Here is a 22,560-nt window from a genome sequence, read left to right as displayed (position 1 = left end):
TCATGTTAATTTACTCCGCTGAAATTCTAACACATGAAATATAATATATATTAGTTCCCCCTCAAAATATGTGGGGTGGGTACAGAAAAAAGGCCCATGGCCAACTTATTCTTGACAGTGCACTGCTTTGGAGTGGGAGTGTACATATCCTTGGATGATGTCCATTTCCCAACAGCAGAAAATATCACACACATACTACCAATGATCACAGTGACCATCCAATAATTCCTTAGAGAAACATGGATCTAAAACAGAAAAATACAACTCAAACATGTCTCTCTCCTTTAAGTTTTACTAGAGCAGGAAGACAAGGTAGTCATGGCTGTATCTTGTAAATATTCTCTTATGTTTAGCTCAAGAAATGCAAACAATTTCTTTATACAGTAGCATGACTGGTTATAATATACTCTTTTACCATATTTCAAAACATCACATCAAAAAACTACTTTTACAGGTTGTTGATATCTTAGCATGTTGGAACTTGATTTGTCACAGTGTGTCAATATAGTAGGATGATTGGTCATATGATCACAAAATGAAAACAACAGAGTCCATAAAAAAATAGCTTGCGCTGTCCAAGAAGAGAAAAATGGAGGCTTACCTTTGTCTAGGTGAGTAGTATAAAACGGGTCTATATTATATAGTCGAAGTTTCAAAACTTCGAACCTCACATGAGCGAACTTTGAAACACTGACTATATAATAAAAAAAAACTAATCTTCCTGCTCTGAGCAGGGAGGTAAGCCCTCCTGCACCCCCCACCCAGCCCCATTACTTAAATATACCAACTCCGAGAACACACTTCAGTGCAAAAAGGGAAAATTTCCCATTCTGCACATGAAAAGCCGTTGACTTTCACCTTCGACCTTTCCGACGTTCGATCATATGATGTCAACCATCTATGATTCGAACATCGGAATGGTTGCTCATCTAATATAGACCCATATAAAACATGTGCTTTTAATTTGGGGACTACTGCTGGTCTTTCAATAAGTCCCACAAGAAAGAAAGCTCCTCTCAAGGTACAATATTCCTTGAGGTAGACAGAAAATGTAATGAACAAAAAGGATCCCATGTTCTCAACTTTTATTAGTTAGTCCTGATTTAAGTAACTATTTTACCTATATACTGACATATCAAAGGTAGGTTTGAAAAAGGTATTTTCCTAGGCACAATCTATGTGCTATATCAGCAGAAAACTGAGCAACATGGAGTTAGATATTCTGTCACAGAAAGTGAACATGTAGGTATGAAGTGTGCCTTCTTTGCCCTAAAGTACAATTGTTAGGCATGCATTTCAGTTTGGTAACATTATGCCACTTTGCAATGGTTAAGTATGAAACTGAGGGCAACATGAAGTAGTAAGATTAGTCACTATTCCTTCAGTGACCAATAGGCCTGGCATAAACAAATGGAATGCTAATATGTTGTCAAGGACCTTCAACCCATTGTTGTGAGTTTCAGTTGGTTAAGTGCCATTAAGTGTACTATAGTGTGAACTGTGGGAATATTCTGACAGAGCTGTAGTTAGAGTAGCCATGTATTGACTAGATAACAATGTATTAATTGCCCATCACTGTGGTATAAAAGTGAGAAGCGTGGAGGGTTAAAATCAGGAAGTTAGTTCCTCACCTGGATGATCATCTGAAGGAAGACCCTGGAACTGTGGAGTGTGAAAGCCAGTTGTGACAAACCTATGGAGAGTAAATTGAAGAAGTGCCTCTGAAAAACTGGGAGATGGCCTGGAAAAGGTCTGCACCCTATGACTTTTTTTGAGTGGCTATGTCATCTGAAAACTGTCACTGAGCAATAACCCAAGTCACTGTGACTGCTTTGTATTGAAATGAAAGCCAAAAGATCAGTTTCTTTGTACTTGCAATGTGTGTGTGTGTGTGTGTGTGTGTGTGTGTGTGTGTGTGTGTGTGTGTGTGTGTGTGTGTGTGTGTGTGTGTCTTTGTTTCTGCCTGTGTCTCTATGTGTATCTGTGTACATATGTAACTACTATATAAAGTAGAACAAGTTAATATAGGATTACTACAGTGATGATTATTTGGTGGCCTGTGTCACACATTTGATAACTGAACTTATAAAGTTATTTGAACTCCCCCACTACTACATCTTGTGTAGTTTTCCTACGTTCATTTTGCGCATCTATTCCATTTGTTTCATTACTTGCTAGCTATGTACAATAAAAAAATGTTGAATTCTGCTTTTATTATGTTCCATCATAACAGTTTCTACTTTTGTCAATAAGTACTTGACTGTTTAAACACTGTTCAGAATGACACAGTTGCATCCTATAGTACAAAAGCCTGTCAATAGCTTTATAAAATAAGAAAATATCACAATGTTTTCAATTTTTTTATATCTGCTCCATTTAAGCAAATGTTACTCATTAGATTCTGTGTTCTTTATCTTCCTTTAACATTAAAGAAATCTTTGTAAGTTTAGTCTTAAGTCTCTAAGATATTTACTGATCTCAACAGTCCATTTACTTGGAGTAATTCTTATCGTGGTCATACATCAGCTCATTAAAGAAATATATTACTGCCCTTGCATCATAACTTTTTATACTCAGAGGGCTTTCGACCCTGTTTCAAAACCAGTACTTGGGATTGTACAAATTCACTTTAGCTCAGTATACATATTCTCAGCATCTATGATTGTGGTGCCACTTCTGTTCCTTGTGGCTTCTCACAATGTTTTTGGTCACATTGCAGTTTCTGCACTACAATTTTTACAAAATAATACCAATAATATCATCAATATTTGGTTGAAATGATATCACCTCCTCATCATTCAGCTCTCCATTTTACAAACAAAATCTTGGTTGGGAACAGTCCAATACTCATTATATAATTTCAGTCAAAATTGTCTGAATGATTTCTGAGTACAGAAATGACGTTTTTTAAGAAATTCTTTCAGAAATTTCATCAAGTCTCTGCAATTCTTGTGTTGAGCATATCTGTCTGCTATGTATTTGCAAGCCAAGGAAGTTTACTGAATTGGTGGGGAAAATAATCATTGCTTAGAGGGGCTGGGAGGCAGCTGGTTGGCACTTTGTTTATTGATAGTATTATGGAGAAAGAAAGCATGATGTAACTTTCAAAACACTCTTCCCAGCTGGAAGACAGTGGAAAAGACTCGAAGGAAACTTGGATGGTTCAAATTTAGAACATACTATGTAAAAGGTTTAAATTTAATGACACATTTTCATATTTTTATTTTAAAAAGTTTGTGTCACTAAGAAAGAAAAACAAGGGGTATATTTGAAAGGTAAGAATTAAATTATATAATGATCAACCCCTATGAATATTTTCTCTGGTATTATTCTGTTTCATGTCATTGGTTGCAAGTGGCCGAGGTGCCAAGAGATATTTTAAGATTAATTCAAGTTATGTCTTTTTTCATACATTGTCTCTTATTTTATATATTTTACACACACACACACACACACACACACATATATATATATATATATATATATATATATATATATATATATATAAATATATATGTGTGTGTGTTTTTATATCTATATATATATATATATATATATATATATATATATATATGTGGGTTCCGTTCAGCATTTCGCAGCTCAAAACTTTGAATTTCATATGATCAAAGATCATATGTTAGAAGTTTCAAAACTTTGAAATCCTGAACAGAGATCAGCATATAGAGTGGACCGGGAGATTTCCCTTGTACTCGCTGTAGTGCAATCTCGGAGATGGTATATTTAAGTTGTGGGGGGTGCAGGGGGGCTTGCTCCCCTGCATACACATGTTTTAGTGTGTTGGGTGGTGTTTTGGGAAGTGGGTTACAATTTCGAGATTCGAAGATCTCGAGATTCTGAACTCAATTTTCTGAAACTCTTGATTTTGGGATTTCGTAGTGAACCCATTTATATATATATATATATATATATATATATATATATATATATATATATATATAATATATAGGGTTCCTATTAGATGACCAAAGACGCATTTTATCGAATGTGTCTTGGTCGAACTTAAAACAACGAAAAGGCAAAATAGCGATGTGGCTTTTAAGCGAATTCTTTCCCAGGGAAAGAATTTGCTTGGCCGCTTCTGTTACTTTGCCGTTTTTGGCACTGTACTGCCATCTCGGAGTTGGTATATTTAAGTAGGGGGGGGTGTGGGGGGCAAAGCCCCTCACTTTATGTATTCTTTCAATTTTTTTTCCTCTTTTTTTTTTTTTTTTTTTTTTTGGAACAGCAATTTTTTTCCCTTGGAAAAAAAATCGCTGTTCTGAGCTTTCGAGATTGTAAGCTTTCTCTTATATGGGGTCAATTATTCATCGTTCTCTTTTTTAAACGTTTGATGATATAATATAGACCCATATATCAGTTTTATTAAATGTGTTGCAGGTTTTCTATACCATTGCGTGTAATTTAGTTGTATGAATTAGGGCAACATATCTTGCACTACTAAAAGTTAAAGGAGAGAGACATGCCTGAGTTGTATTTTTTTGTTTTGGATCCATGCTGCTCAAAGGAATAACTGGATGGTCACTGTGACCATAGGGAGCGTGAGATTCATGATATTTGCTGCTGTTAGGGAAATGGAGATCATCCAAGGATCTCTACACTCCAAACCAGCACAGTGTCAAGAACAAATCGGTCATGGAACTTTTCTGTTTACCCACCCCACATATTTTGTGGAGGAACTGATATAAATTATATTTTATGTGTCAGAATTTCAGGAAAGTAAATTATCATGAAGCTAAACCTCTCAAACTCTTAGTGCAAGAATTCTAAACAAAGCCAAAAAAATAGTGGGGGACAATGGTCTAAAATCAGACAGAGGTATTAAATTCTTAAATACTTCAAAGCTTAATAGAATAATAGTTTTTACATTAGCGTGCATTTTCTGAATAATTTGATATCTGAAACTCAAATGTCTGTCATTATTTAATTATTTCAATCCTCAATGATTTGTGAGAAAAGCATAAATCTTAGAGGATTAGACCGAAAATAAGAGGCAAAAATCTGGACATTCAGCAAAATTCTGTTCATTTGAGAGATGATGACTCAGCTGCAATCAGAGTCACAGCAGAATCCAGATAATAAATTAATAGTGATTAAAGATTTTCTTTCTTTTTTTTTTTAAATTGAAGAGTACTTAAGCACAACATTCCTAGCACATCAGATGTTGACCTGAAATTACTTTTGGGGAAAAAAGGCAAATCTGACTAATTTTCACTTATGCAAAATTAAATTATTCATTAAAAATTAGAGTGTAAGGTATGAATAAATCAGCACACATTTAAGTAAAATTGATTTAATTGCACTTAGCAGGGCACAGTTCAATTATTCAATTTGACTAACTGAATAACCATATGTGAGCTTTAAATACTAGCATTCAGTATTAGCATTCAACAGCTGCTCCAGAACAGAGATACACATATATCTAAACAATGCATCAGCTGTGTTCTCATCCAATGGCCATTTAGATATATAATTTAAAATCATTCTGCAGAAATATAGTTAAAATAATTAATATGGAAAAAAGCTAAAGCAAAAATGATATAAATATACACACTACTTTTAAAAAATAAACTTTATCATAATTAAGTAATCAAAATGATATCACTCATACAAAAAGTGTTTTTTTTTTGTTAAAAACATCAAATTAATTTATTTTAAGCTTATGAAAGTTCAGCTTGTATAATCAGTTTTGCTGTTTGCAAAGACACATGTATACACGGATTCACTTTATAACCTTGAAATAATGAAACATCGAATTTCAGCATTTTGAGACTATAAAGTCGAATCTACACAACACAGGAACTCGAAAACCGCGAAATTTAAAATCGCGAAGTTCAACACACCACATACCACACTACACAAACACCAAACTACCCACACTACAAAAAACAAACAAACAAACACAAACATAACAATACAAACTAACAAACCTACACTAGAAATAAGCAGGGGGGCAAGCCCCCGTGCACCCCACCCTCCCCTACTTATATATTCTAACTCCGATATTGCACGAAATCGAAAAAGACAGCAAACTCACAACCAGACATTCTACACTCCCTCATACATACACATCACATATATACAAAACCCACCACATTCAACATTTAAACCCTCATACTTTTACCTGCCTACCCTAAGCCACACTTACAACTTCCAAATACACTCACATACACTCACACACCTACCCAAAAGCCTTATAAATTAGTCACTTACCTTAAATTGCATCTAAGTCAACATATTAAACCAGAAACCATCCACAAGACACATTCCACGTCATGTACCTTTAAAGCATAACTGCGAATTAAAAATATTCGGATTCATGGTTATGCACTTTCGCTATTCCTAACATTTGACTTTATGGTCTCGAAATACTGAAATTCGATATTTCAGTATTTTGAGATTATAAAGTGAACTCGTACACACACACACACACACACACACACACACACACACACACACACACACACACACACAACCCTGTTTCCACTCTCACACTGGAAAACTATATCAAAAGCACACAATTTATTCCCCAAGGCTGGTCAACCCAGAAAGCAGGCCTTTTTAGTAGAGAAGTGAGAAGAAAAGTTCCAGAAATAATTGTGTGAATCATGATCATGCTATTATGCAGTTATGAGTGGTGCATGTGTATTACAGACATATACAACAATCGGTTTACTGTGGAGAAGCAGGTTTAAAAGTACCAGGTGCTTGTATAAAATATTGTATACTTTTAGAGGGTTATGCAAGTTAAGCAATAACAAAAGAGAGTACTGCACATTAAATTATCCGTGCATATATTTGTACACATTAGAAGCTGCATTTAATATACTCACCAGGAATAAAAGTTTTACGGCACGCACTCACGTTTATTTATCTAGAATTGGTAACATTTTCTTCAGTAAAACTAAACCATTACTGATTTTTCTTCGATCCCTATCTAAATGGTATGTAAACTTGATTTCATATTTGCTACAGTTTCTAAGTTCAGTTTGCCTTGTTTATAATTTGGACATTTCTGAACTGAGAACTGTAGAAAGAGTATAGTGTGGCTTGCCCTTAAAAACATTAGAATAATAAATTAAAAAAAATTAGAATAATAAATTTAAAAAAAATTAGAATAAGCTTAATTCTGAAGACAAAGCTTTTGTTTGTTTTTCACCAGCTCATACAACATATCCATTTTAATAATTGGCTTAATTTCTGCTGTCATTCTAAGGGGGTGCAATATTTGTCAACATGGAAGGAGATGGTCAATAGACCACGCTGCTTTGCCAGGGATGGTCTGCACCTCTCCTGAATATTAGCTAAAACATTGTCTTCCTCCATAGTGCCTTTTTTAGGCAATGCCAAACTGAAAGTACTTCTGACACAGCAAATCAAAGCCAAGAAAATCTAAAGGTGGTACTGCTCAGTGCCAGGGGTCTAAACAAAAACCTCCACTCCCTAGAAGCTCTCTTTACCCTAGAGAATGCTGATGTCTGTGCAGTTACTGATACATGGTTTAAAGCTGCAGAGAGCACACCAATAGTGCAACTTTATAATGCCTTCCACACATTTAGGCCAGCTACTTCACAGGCAGGGACTAAAGGTGGACGTGTGTCTATTTACATCAAAAATAAATATACTACAAGGCTGGTCAAATAGGACAATGCATTTGAGCTGCTCCATGTTCATATCACCACAGGCAAAATCCAATACCACTTCCTTGCAAGTTACAGATTCCCCAGGAAACTCATACCATATATTTAAACTTATTAGAAACACTAACCATCCAACCCAATACCATATTCATGGGTGACTTTAATTACCTCACTATTAACTGGGAAGCCTATATGACACCAAATGTACAGGCAAAGAGATTCCAGGATTTTGTAAATACAAACTCCCTGGACCAGATAGTCAACACACCAACCAGGGGTGCAACCATACTGGATCTGTTCCTCACTAAAATGGGAGAATGCTGCACACCCACTACTGTAATGCTTTCCCTGGTAAGGTCAGACCACAAAATGGTCTCCTTTGAAGTAAAACTAAAACCTGGACCCCCAGCTGAACCTGGAATATTCAGCAACTATTGTAAGGCTAAACTCCTGCTATTAAGTGAGAACCTGGCAAAATTTTAAGCCCCATAAACCTAAGAACACTGCTGCTGTCCTACTGCCTATGCAGACTGTTCACAGAAACCCTGTACAACATGTAATAGATGCATAGAGGCAGCTGTATCTACCAGGAAGAAGTACAGAACTAACTTAAAAAACAAGCCACCCTGGTGGAATCACAAAATTGATAGGCTGTACAACAGGACGAAGAAAATCAAGGCAAAAATTAGGAGGTGCAACACTTTGCAGGTAAAAGCACTCTCATCAAACTAAACAAACTCAGAGGAGAAATAAACTCTACCAAAGCCCAATTTGAGGTAAGTTTGGCCTCCCAGGCCAAAGACAACCACAAAGCATTCCTTAGTTATGTCCGCAACCTCAAAGGCAATACAAAATTGTGTGCAGAGCCCATTACAAATGGAGCCACCTATACTGAGTCAGAAGATATAGCAAACCTCCTGGCTGATAAATTCAACTCCAGCTTTACCCCTCTCTCCACCTCAACCTTCCCTCAGGAAATATCATCAAATATAACTACCCCTACTATTACTAGGGAAGATGTCCTTAATGCCCTCTCTAATACCAAGAACACTGCATCAGTGGGCCCAAACAATATCCCAGGATGCCTTTTAAACAGCATGAAACATGATCTATCAGGGCCTCTGGAATTACTATTTAACTGTAAACTCCAAACAGGCTTCATGCCTCATGAATGGAGAAAGGCAACACTCATCCCTCTGCACAAAGGTGGGCCATCTACAGACCCTGGAAACTACAGACCCGTAAGCCTTACTAGTCTTATATGTAAAACCATGGAAAGAATTATCATGGAGATGATCAAGAGAGATATAGTAAACCTCCAGACACTGGACCCAGCCCAGTTTGGTTTTGTCAAGGGCAGATCATGCTTACTTAACCTGGTAGACTTCTCTGAGTAGGTCACCAGAGCAATGGATGAAGGCATAATCATTCACACTGCCTATCTTGACCTGGCCAATGAATTTGACACAATACCCTACTTGGGCATCGTTGACAAACTTAAGAGGTTGGGTACAAACCCATATGTTACCTGGTGGATAGCCAACTGGCTCAAAGAAAGGACACAGGAAGTTAGAATTGGTGAGTCCACCTTTACAAAGAGGTAGTCACAAGTGAAGTCCCTCAGGGATCAGTCCTTGAACCACTCCTTTTTGGCATTTACTTCTCAGAAGTCAAGGCCAATGTCAGTGGTCTCTGGCTGATGAAATTTGCAGATGTTTGCAAATTAGGAGCTATCATTGAATTTCACACTGACACGAATGTTCTCCAGGAGGGGCTGACACAGACAAACAACTGGTGTTAGAGCCATGGACTAAAACTAAATGTCAATAAATGCGTAATAGTATCCTTTGGGAAGTCATTCATCTCTGATAACTATCATACTGACAACACACCCCTTAGAGTTGACCCAGTAGTCAGGGACTTAGGGACACACATAGATAGTAATCTAGCCTTTGACCATCACATGTCTACAGTGGTGAGGAAATCATTCTGTGTTGCACAACTTATAAAAAAAGGTATGGCATCTAAGTCAAAGGAAATCATCATTCCACTGTATTCGGCATTAATCAGACCTATCAATGAGTACAATGCCCTCTTTAGTATGTACCTAAGCAGGCATATCCAACAACTGGAATGTCCACAGAGGTTCCTCACTAAAAGAATACAGGGCGTATGTAAAATGTCCTATGCAGACCATTTCAAGGCATTATCCCTGTATTCGGTCTCTTACAGACTTTTGGGGGGAGATCTATGACTGGCATACAGGGCACTGTCAGACCCCACTCTGATGGACCTCTTGCATATCCACAAAACAAACAGCACCAGCATTATCCATTCTAAAGACATAAACCTTGTCTGTGATATACATAGGACCTGCTGGAGAGATAAGTATGTATTCCAGAGACTACCCCGTCTACGGAGCAGGCTCCCCATCCGCGTGAAGCAGAGTTCCTCCCTAAACCAATTCAAGTGCAACTTGGACAAATGGATGGGAAACCAGAAATTCATCCCTGTTTTGGCACCTATGTCTCTAGTGAACACAGGCAACCTGTAAATGGTTTATCTCCCAGGCCCATGCGTACATTAATCAAAGGTAGGAGGAGTTGTCAGAGATTTGGGATGCATGGCTAGGCTTAAAAATGCCCTTGTGGTTGTTAGCCTAGTAAAGACCTATGAACCTATTAAATACTTCAGTGTGATGGTTTTTGATCTGACTGCTGTTTACACTAGATAAACTTTCACCTTTTTCCCATCCCTGTCATTTTCACACCTACTCGCTAATCATCTCTCTAAGTATACAATAATCCTGCTTTTCTCTCACTTCATTTTGTAAATTCTTGCTTGTATTATACTAACTTACAGTTAAATTTTCTATAAATTGGCTTATATCTACTCTTAACCAATATTTTCAGATATGTTTAATTTGGTATAACTATTTAAACTGTATTTTTTCTTATTATTTTTAAATACTGTAAAATTAGTCATCTTAAAATGTTCTGTAATACTTTGGAGCTTTTCTCCCTGATCCACCACTGAAAATGGGCTCTTACCCAGTCGGACTTTCCCAGTAATCAAATGTCAAGAACTAAATAAAGAAATAATCACTCCAGGACCCACAGAACTGAAAGTGTTTAGTAGTTTAATAGTTCAATTGCTGTTACTATTAAAGGTACTTGCATATTACCGCAACCAGATTTTAGCGATAATACCACTTGCTTCTCGATATTAAAAGCTGTCCCTTATTGTTATAAAAATGTCAGGAAATGTCTTTTCTTTTGCAGTAAAGGTCGTTTTAAGAAGGGTTATCAAGAACAAGGGAGAAAGTTAGTGTTTCACTGTGGCTATGTGCACTTTACTGGCAACATGTGTGGAGTTATCTCATTTGTGCATTAACGGCGCTTACAGCCACAGCGACAGTAAATTTTTCTGGTGTTCTTGCTAACCCTTCTTAAAACTACCTTCACTGTGAAATAAAAATCAATTTAAACATAACCATTCCTGTGCTGCTAATATTAAATCACCCTTCCCTCTCTAACTTGGCCTGATGTCCTGAATTGTTTCTCCCCAACACACCTTTTAGGTGTAATACCGTAGACAGATAATGGAAAAAGCAGATGCAATGGCAAAATTGGCACGCTTGAGACGTTTGTTGTGCTGTTTACAAAGTCAGATTTCACTTGTTGCACATCTTCAATTCCCATTCAAAACAGCTCATTTGCTGTACTTGTTACATCAGTTACACATTCCCCTTAATGTTTCATTAAGGACGCTGGAAATATCTGAACAGAAAGGTCAATGTGCCTAACTGCTGTCATGAACTTCAGAGGTCATGGTTGATTCAAATAACTGCCATCGCTGAATGATGAAATGTCGTGAGGGGTCTTACAACAGTAACGGTTCACATACATAATTTGCTGGCCTTCCTGAAGGTAATCCACAGTTTGTACTGAGCAATAAGGACTTTCAATAAAACTGTACAGTGTTGCATGGACTGCTTTGACTTGAAGTATGCTATTTTCGCAACCACGAAAATCTGGTTGCGATAATACGGCAAGTATCCTATTAAAGAAACATCACAAACTTCACAAATATCTGCCAGGAGAAAGCAGGACTGTGTGTTGACAGATGATTATGTGCAATTTGCTGGAGAATGGGAGAGCTGTAAGGAAGAATACCTGAGCCAGGCATTGCAGTAGGTTGTCTGTTCAGGCAGAAATACAGAGAAGGGCTGGAAAAGAGGGCTGACAGAAAGCTCTGAGACAGAATGATGAAGGAAACCATGTGGCCTGATAATAGTTGTAAATATAAATCCACTAGATATACTAGATATATATGTAAAACAATGGGACATGTTATCCCGGGCCTAATTAATCTGGCCACTGAAAACATCTTAGCCCTGTGTCCACATCAATTTGGGTTTGTCAGAGTTAGGTCCTGCACCCTTATTAAAATCTTCAAAAAAAATTACCAAAGTTGCAGATGGCAGATATGCAGTAAAGACAGCTTATCTAGATCAATTCTATGTAGGTATTCTTGACAGACTTGTAAATCTGAATATAAATCGATAGGTTATGTAGGGGATGGCTAAATAGTTGTCTGATAGAATTTACGTAGTTAGAGTCAGGGGTGCTACTTCTGTAAGCAAAAGTGTTAATTGCTAATGTAAAAACAAGGCTGCCCTGGGCACAAGCTGTCAGTGGGTGAGATCAGTAGGTGCTGACGGTGTGGGAGTACAGTACCACCATTCATTTATGATGTCATGAGGATATTATGCTGTTCACAAATAAATGCTGATAACACATTTGTGGTTACGGCTGAAGGTCTGAAGAGCGTAGTGTAGATCACAATGTGTGATATACCTTTAAGAAGTTTTCCAGTGAGTCAGCACGTGCATATAAGTACTGAGCATGTGCAAACAAGAGTGTCATTCTGAGTGAGCAGCGAGAGTATGAGCATGCAAGTATGTAGTCAGTCAGTTAGTTAGATAGTTCATTTAAGTTTAATGTTCCTGTCATCCATCCTGATGTATTTGTATACAATAAACTACTGCGGTGGTGGTGCTGGGGTAGTGTTGTCACCTCACAGTTAGACATTGCCCGTTCGATCCTCAGTTAGAGCGTCTTCTGTGTGGCGACATGCGTGAACGGGCGTTCCTTCATTGAAGGTTGTGCTTTAGGCCCGGCAAGCCAGCACGTAAAACTCTACTGCCAATCATTAGCGGACCGGAGTTCCGCTGTGGCGACCCCTAACCGGGAAAAAGCCGAAAGACACAAACAAACAAAACTACTTAAATTAATCCCCCAGCCTCCATATCGATTTAATGCACATAAGAAGAGTGACAGCGAGTATGTTGTAACTGTAGCAAACTGCTTGCTACCATTTTTAGGAGGAACTTGCTATAGTTACAAGAGAGGAGATCTGTTTTTTTATCTTTAACTTAACTTTGACAATACTTTTTTTTTAGTTGAAGGAAGTGCCCTGCACAGGATACCAAATGAACTTTGTATGATTCTGACCCTCTTTGACTTCTATTCCCTCGCAGAAGAAATGGTTCCTTACATATCAGCTTAAAAGATGTAAATCTTCAACAACAGATTCATAAGACACATTGACCTGAAAGACTTTTATATGCCAGTGTAATCCTACCTCTGAAAGAAACTTCTATTACGTTAAACAGAGTAATATTCTTGTCACCTTTAAGGTAAACCTCAGTAACTGAATGGTAGTCAACCCCCCCCCACCAGTCTATCTTGTGCAGCTCCTCTTGAAGCTATAGGGAACTTCTGAATATGGGTTTATTATTGAGGCTTTTATTGATCTACAGACAGATTGACCAGTATTTGCCTATACACATATGAAACACTATACAAAGGGCAGACTGTCTTAACTCAGAAAGATCTGGCTGGCAGTGCTGTGACTTGGCCCGAAAAGATGTGCGTCAATGACTGCATCTTTATTCAATGATCAAAATTGGGATGTAGTATCAGAGAAACAGAAAAGAACAGAAATAGAAGGGGAGTTAGGTACTTAGACAGTAGGCACACACAAGAAAATTGTCAAAAAACAGAAATTCCGCAAGTGGGAAAGTGTAACGGCCCCAAAAAAATACAAAGATGCAAAAATACAAAAAATGGCCAGCACAATAAATGAGAGAATAAATAGTTTCACGAAAAAACATACTGGTTTCAGCTAAACGCCTTCTTCAGTGTAATTCAGGTGTTTAGCCGAAACCGGTATGTTTTTTCATGAAACTATTTATTGTCTCATTTATTGTGCTGGTCAACTTTTGTATTTTTACAAGGAGAAAAATGGTCATAGGAGGACACAAATGAGTCCGAAAGGATGACCTATAGAATGTCTGGGTAGTACTACTGAGAAGTATAAAGACTTTGTGATCTGCAAGCATTAATGAAGAAGATAATGGTGGACATTGTTGTTATGACAGAAACAATGGTCAGTGACAAGAGGAGGCAAAATGTGGAGGTGCCATGTTACAGGTTATTCAGAAATGACAGAAAACGGTTAGGTGGAGAAGGGTAGAAATCGACACGAAGGAGGGCACAAATGTAACGTTAAGGAGAAGGAACATAACATTACAAAGACAGAAAAGAAGATACAAATGGTCAAAACTTGGGGTAACCTACTTGGTACAGTAAGGCAAGAGTGCTGGTGGATTCATACAGTGCATCAGCCATCACATATGTGATGGGAGGACAAAGACGACAGACTGGAGGGCACAATACGTAAGGGAGGCCAGAGCAAGAGGACAACAATCATGGATAATCTGAATCTGCAAGAAAAAGACTGGACTATTTCAAGCTCCAAAGTAAGAGAGACAATAGGAAGTTACAGATGTTTTGGACCCTGGAAAAGGTTTTCTAGCTGATGAAGGAATGTACCAGATAGGAGAAAATTCTGGTCTTAATAAAGGCATCAGTGATGGTGGTGGAGGATTAAGGCTATTGAATGCTTATGAGATTTAGGGGTTATTTCTTCAGAGTGTATTGGCCTATAATATGACTATTGAATAAATCACTTAATTAGCCAAGGCTCTTAGAATGCCCTTAAAAAGAATGCACTTGTACCTGGAAGACTTACTCATTTAGTAAACAAACATAAGATAAAATACATAAAAAATATACAAGTAAAGGTGGTGTTAGCAATAATAATCATTCCACTGTGGTTCGATAAGATAGAGTAAAAAAAAAAAAAACATATTCTGTGTTGTCAGAAAGGATTATGCTGAGCTGGGGAAGTTGCTAAATATGAGTTAAGGAATGAATAGAAATTGAGGTGGTAAAAAAATAATAGCAACTGTCCAGGGATGAACTAATCCATAATTCAAAAGTAGATGTCCACAAGGCTGAAGTTAGAGTAAAATCCAATTTAATAGTTGTAAAAAATAATAAAAACTGGTAAGTGCTTTCACGGCAAACCCACTTCTTCAGACCATAGCAAAAATCACATTCATTAAAAACCTTATATACAAATAACAGATATAATTGTGTCTTTTGGCTTTTCCTGGTTAGGGGTCGCCACAGCGGATCTCCGGTCCTCTAATGATTGGCAGTAGATATTTACGTGCCAAGTTGCCAGCTCTGACGCACAACCTTCAACGAAGGTACGCCCATTCACACATGTCTCCACACAGAAGATGCTCTAGCTGAGAATCGAACAGGACAGCGTCTTACTGTGAGGCGACAACGCTACTGCAGCACCACTACCGCAGTAGCCATAAAGATATAAAAGGTATCAAATTATAGGATGTCAATTAGTGATGCAAACCCAAATTTGATAGCTTTTATCAGTATGGCTGTACCTACTTGTTAAAGTAATGCCTTCCTGCTACGTAGATATGCTACTGTATCTAAAGAAATAGAAGACATGACACTGTCAATTACTAAACACGGGGGGGGGGGGGTCACACAAGAGAAAAGCCTTTTGTTTAGGTTCAGCACATATAACATATCTTTGTACCTCAGTACCTGGATTTTAAATAGTGAGTGTTAGTCTGTGTATTTTTACCACTATGAATGTGTGCACAACTTTTACAAAGTTTCTCTCCATCAAACATGGAGTGAGTTATTGCCCAGCCTCTACATTTAGTTATTAACTTTTGTTTACAACACCAGTACCTTTTTACATTGACTGTGCACTCTAAATTGTACACATAGCCATCAATAATTAAATATCTTTACCCTTTTGAGACTTTGTCAGAGGATATAAGTTTCTGACCACTCCAGGACAGTGCATACTGCTATCCGCCATATTTGATTTGCTCTGATCTACGTCTTAAAGTGATATGCAACTTTAAATACATTGGTGAATGAGAACTAGCAATTTTAAAGTAGCAGCCACAAGTTCCTCACTTTGGTTTTGAGATTTTGACAATGCAAGATTCGATAATGTTAGTTTGCGATATTGTGAGCTTGCAATGTTATAGTCTCGACGTTTAACAAGTCACTGAAATGGTAATTCAATCATATCAAGTGGAACCATATATATATATATGTATATATATATATATATATATATATATATATATATACATACATACATACATACATACAGACACACATGTATTTTAACAAGAGGAAGGAGAATAGGGTGACATACAAGAGTGGAGGAAGATGCACACAGGTGGATTATATCTTATGCAGAAGGGCCAGTCTGAAGGAGATTGGAGACTGTAAAGTGGTGGCAGGGGAAAGTGTAGTTAGGCAGCATAGGATGGTGCTTTGCAGGATGACATTGGTGATCAAGAAGAGCAGGATGAGTGTGTGGGCAACACAAAGGATCAAATGGTGGAAACTGAAAAAGGGTAATTGTGAGGTGATGTTCAGGGAAGAGTTAAGACAGGCACTGGGTGGCAGTGAAGAGTTACCGAATAGCTGGGTAACTACAGCAGAGCTAGTAAGAGAGATGGCTAGAAAGGTGCTTGGTGTGGCATCTGGAAAGAGGAAGGAGGACAAGGAGACCTGGTGGTGGAATGAAGTAGTACAGGAGAGTATACAGAGAAAGAGGTTGGCGAAGAAGAAGTGGGATTGTCAAAGAGATGAAAAAAAGTAGACAAGAGTATAAGGAGATGAGGTGCATGGCAAAGAGAGAGGTGGCGAAGGCTAAGGAGTATGAAGAGTTGAATAAAAGGTTGGACACTAAGGAGGGAGAAAAGGACATGTACCGATTGGCTAGACAGAGGGACCGAGCTAGTAAAGATGTGCAGCAGGTAAGGGTGATAAAGGATAATGAGGGAAACATACTCACAAGCGAGGAGAGTGTGTTGAGCAGATGAAAAGAGTACTTTGAGGTGTTGATGAATGAGAGGGAGAGAAGGTTTGATGATGTAGGGACAGTGAATCATGACGTGCAGTGGACGTTTTGGGCCATTTTGGGTAATTTCCTGTCTTTTCCAGCCCCCTGCTATAAAGCGCGTTTTGGCGGGCTTTTCCAGCTATTGAGAACTCAGCACAGCTCCTCGTGGTGGCCAGCAGTGTTCCTCTAGCAGCAGAGACCAGAAAAGACTACCTTTCCAGATTTTAAGTATTTTTCTTGGCTTTTTCGACTTTTTGTGCCTTTCGACTACTGTTTCTGCTTGTTTTATCAAAGTCTGCACTGTTTTTACTGTGTTTATAAGCTAAAACTGTTTATTGCACTTGCTAGTTTAAGTTTTGCCTAAAAGTTAAACTACAGGCTAATACACTCAAGTGTACTAGCCTTTGATAGCATTTAGTCGAAAATCATAGCATTTATTGTGTTTTCTGCTTTACTGTAAAAAAAACTTGAAAAAAAAAAAAAAATATCCTTGTTTTCCATACTTTCCTAACTAGTGTTCCAGAGACCAGATTTTGCTGATCCCTGGGCTTTGTCTTGGTTCCTGTGTTTCTCCATTTTCCTTGTTTGGTCAGGGGGAAGTTTCTTTACTCACCAGTGAGAGTGGGGAGTACTGAGCTGCCTGTTTGCCCTTAGAGGAGTGGTTTAAGGCAGTAACTTGTACTCTATTGGCCATTTTGGGTCATTTCCTGTCTTTTCCAGCCCCCTGCTATAAAGCGCATTTTGGCGGGCTTTTCCAGCTATTGAGAACTCAGCACAACTCCTCGTGGTGGCCAGCAGTGTTCCTCTAGCAGCAGAGACCAGAAAAGACTACCTTTCCAGATTTTAAGTATTTTTCTTGGCTTTTTTCGACTTTTTGTGCCTTTCGACTACTGTTTCTGCTTGTTTTATTAAAGTCTGCACTGTTTTTACTGTGTTTATAAGCTAAAACTGTTTATTGCACTTGCTAGTTTAGGTTTTGCCTAAAAGTTAAACTACAGGCTAATACACTCAAGTGTACTAGCCTTTGATAGCATTTAGTCGAAAATCATAGCATTTATTGTGTTTTCTGCTTTACTGTAAAAAAAAACAAAAAAAAAATATCCTTGTTTTCCATACTTTCCTAACTAGTGTTCCAGAGACCAGATTTTGCTGATCCCTGGGCTTTGTCTTGGTTCCTGTGTTTCTCCATTTTCCTTGTTTGGTCAGGGGGAAGTTTCTTTACTCACCAGTGAGAGTGGGACGTACTGAACTGCCTGTTTGCCCTTAGAGGAGTGGTTTAAGGCAGTAACTTGTAGTCTATTGGCCATTTTGGGTAATTTCCTGTCTTTTCCAGCCCCCTGCTATAAAGCGCGCTTTAGCGAGATTTAGCGCGGAGTTGCCACTGTTGCACACTAGGGCAGCGCTGGTTAAACAGGTTTAAACTATTCGGGCTACCTAAAGTCCACTCTTCAAATTTTCCCTTAAAACTACCTTCCTCGAACTATACTACTGATCTAATCAGCGTATCCTACAACTAAAAAGATCATCTCTACTTGACTCCAAGTAGGCTATTCTCTATCTGTTAAACCTAGCACTTGCTCCTGCAGTACTTATTACCTTGATACAGCACTCTTGTCATAGATAGTACCCCAAAAAGGCAAACCCCCATTTCTCGGTCACCCACATCCCCCGGAATCTCTGTTAAAGTTTTTTTGTCTATTCCTTCTAGCATGTCGAGGGATCAGTTGCTAGTGTCCTCTCCTGCTCAGCTGGTGAACCTGGGAATATTGAGGCAATGTTACAATTGCCTCATGTACACAGACAACCCTCTCCTCCTCCCACAAAACACAAATACATGCGAGAGATGCAACTATACGGCCAAACTGGAGGCTGAGCTCTCTCAACATAGGACTGGCAAGACCAGTCAGGAGGAGAAGGTTACCACACACACTATAGACCCAGTCTCACATAGTACCATCACAACCTCAAATCATACACATAAGCACACAAAGACATACTCGGAGGCTCTGATCAAAAATCTACCAAAACAGCAGAGGCCACCAAAGCATACACCCAAACAACCACCACCTCAGAACACAACACCTGAAACACATAGATCTCACAGTCAGAGTGCCAACCAGTCACAGCCCTTAAGGCCAAACACAATGCCAGACACACTAGTCATTGGTGACTCCATAGTCAGACACACTGACGTCCCGCTCACCAGACTGAGTAAGGAGAGAGTTACAGTAAGCTGCCTGTCGGGCGCTAGAATCCGCCACATAACGCAAGCATTCAGGCCTCTCAACAGCAGGTACAAATACGACTCAGTCATTATCCATGCTGGTGTAAACGACCTGAGACGTACCTCCTTGGACTACATGAAAAGAGACATTGAGGAGCTCTCTGATTATGTAGCCCAGGCAGGTATGACCCTGACCTTGAGCAGTATCCTACCTTCACCAAGAATGATGCCACAATACAGAGATAAGATAATCAGCTTTAACAATTGGCTTAAACTCTGGTGTCATTCAAAGGGGATCCAATGTCTGTCTGCCTGGGATGACATGCTGGACAAGCCACGCTGCTTCGCAAGGGATGGCTTGCACCTGTCACCCCTGGGATTCCGGATATTGGCAAAGGCTCTTGCCACCCCCATAGTGCCTTTTTTAGGCAAGGCTCAAATTCTAAACCTACCACCCTAGAACACAAAAAAGGAAAAAAAACTAAGGGTAATGCTGCTCAATGCCAGAAGTCTAAATCTCAAAATGCACGCACTCGAGGCCCTTCTCAGTATGGAGAACATCGATGTCCGTGCTGTGACAGAAACCTGGTTCAAGGCTCCTGAGAGCACCCCAGCACTATCAGGTTTTACCTCATATCATGCGTTCCGGCCCCAAAATCCGGACAATACCAAGAAAGGAGGGGGGTATCCATATTCATCAAGGACACCCACACCTCAAGACTGGTGGCAACGCACGATGCATCGGAGACCATCCAGGTGCAATTAACCATAGGCAAGACTGCTCTGCAAATTGTAGCATGTTACAGGCCACCCTCACAAACTCAGGAACCTCACATGGCCTTCCTGAAAACACTGGAGGGATAAATGTATCACCAAACACCATCATACTAGGTGACTTCAATTACCCTAATATAGACTGGGAACACTACTCAAGCCCAAACACCCTAGCCCAAAAGTTCCTGGAATTCATAAACTCAAATGCCATGGAACAACTAGTCACCATCCCCACAAGAGGAGAAAACATACTTGATCTCATCATCACGAACATGGGAACACAATGTTCAACACCGGAAGTATACCCCTCACTGGTGAGATCAGATCACAAACTAATCTCGCTGGAGGTCCTCATCCCACCCCACCTGAAATAAAAAGACCACAGTAAAGAACTTCTCGAAGCCGAACTCACACTTCTAAAGACTAGTGTGGTCTCCTTTAAGGCCCCGAGCGCGGAAAACAGTACTCAAGCCGCTGAATCACTTACAAATGCCTTCTACCAGCACCTGCAGGACTGCATGGATAAGGCAATCCCAAGCAAAACAAAGACTCTTTGTACCAAAGGCAAGCGTCCAGTCTGGTGGACCCCAGCCATAAACAAACTCTACAACAAAAGGAGGAAGCTACTACAAGATAGAGCAAAATCCTTAAAAGGTAAGACACCTTTGATCACTATAAGTAAAAACTAAGAGCTCTCATAAAATCATCCAAAGCAAATTTTGAGAGAAAAATAGCTAAAGACTCAAAAGACAATCATAAGGCCTTCTTTAGCTATGTTAGAAACCTGGGAGGAAACACCCAGATATGCTCAGAACTAGTTCAAAATGATGTGAAGATTACTGATCCTACAGACATTGCCAACATACTGGCTGACAGGTTCAGTGCAAACTCCCCCCCCCCAAAAGGAGAGATATCTATACCAAACGATTGCAGCCCCCCAAACATCTCTAACGCCCAAGTGAGAACTGCTCTCTCCAAAGCAAAAAACACAGCATCCATGGGACCTGATGGTGTCCCCAGCTGTGTGCTCCATGAACTCAACGAGGAATTAAACCCACAGCTAGGACAGCTGTTTAATCATAGTCTCACCTCTGGATACGTATCCAGTGAGTGGCGCACTGCAACTGTGGTCCCACTTCACAAAGGCGGTGCCTCCACCGACCCTGGAAATTACCGGCCCATTAGCTTGACAAGCCTTATCTGCAAAGCCATGGAGAGGATCATAATGGACCTCATAAATAAAGACAGGGAATTTGCAGACTTTCGATCCAACCCAGTTTGGCTTTGTCAAAGGCAGATCATGCCTTTTAAACTTGGTTGACTTTTTCGAAACAGTCACCAAAGCCATTGATGAGGGATAGGCAGTCCATACAGCCTACCTCGATCTGGCGAAGGCCTTCGATACAATACCCCACTCGGGTATCATTGAAAAACTCATCAGCTTAAATGTTAACCCATACATCACAAGATGGGTTGCAAACTGGCTGAGTGACAGAACCCACAGGGTCAGAGTTGCTGGCGCCATGTCAGACTCAAAGCCTGTCACAAGTGGTGTCCCACAGGGCTCAGTCCTGGGCCCACTCTTGTTTGGCATCTACTTTTCCGAAGTACAAGCAAACACAGGAGGGTTATGGCTGACAAAGTTTGCAGATGACTGCAAACTGGGCGCCATAGTCGAAAACACATCTGACACAGATATCCTTCAGAAGGGTCTCACAGAAACAGATAACTGGTGCCAGAACCATGGCCTAAAATTAAATGCCAAAAAATGCATAGTCATACCCTTCGGGAAAAACAAGGTTACCCCTAGCTACCATATAGGTGGCAATCCACTGAACACAGAAGAAGTTATCAGGGACCTGGGTACCCAGGTTGACAGTAGCCTATCATTCGACACCCATGTAGCTAAAGTAGTTAGGAAGACCTTCTACATTGCCCACCTTATCATGAAGGGATTCACATCTAGATCAAGGGAGGTCATAGTCTCCCTATACTCATCACTCATCAGACCAATGATTGAGTACAATGCCCCATTCGGAATGTATCTGACCCGACACTTGCAGCAGCTGGAGAGGCCACAAAAGTTCCTCACCAAAAGGATAAAGGGTCTCAAAATCTGTCCTATGCTGCCCGACTGAAAGAACTCCAGCTCTATTCAGTCGCCACCGCTTGCTCAGAGGTGACCTTTGCCTGACATACAAGGCCATGTCAAACTCAGATTTGATGAATATGCTTCACCTCAAAAATCTAGATCAGTCAGAGCCACAAGGGCGGAGACTTAAACCTCGACACGGCTATTAATAGGACGTGCTGGAGGGATAGATTCATCACCCAAAGACTCCCTATGCTGTGGAACAAAATCCCGGTATATGTGAGGCAGAGCACCTCGCTGGCCTTGTTCAAGAGAAATCTTGACCAATGGATGGGAGATCGCAGATATACCCCAGGGATTACCTCAGTGTCACTGCTCGACAGAGGCACAGCAAAATAATGGGTATAGTTCCCCATACTAAAGGGGTGGTGTAAGCCACAAAACTATGGGCTAGGCTTGTAAATGCCCTCGGGCAGATAGCCTAGTATGAACCTATGAAC

This window comes from Protopterus annectens, chromosome 9.part0 (genome assembly GCF_019279795.1).
Source record: "Protopterus annectens isolate FY-2018-M chromosome 9.part0, PAN1.0, whole genome shotgun sequence".
Taxonomy (NCBI): domain Eukaryota; kingdom Metazoa; phylum Chordata; order Ceratodontiformes; family Protopteridae; genus Protopterus; species Protopterus annectens.
The sequence above is the reverse complement of the archived record's forward strand: the minus strand, read 5'-3'. Positions refer to the sequence as shown.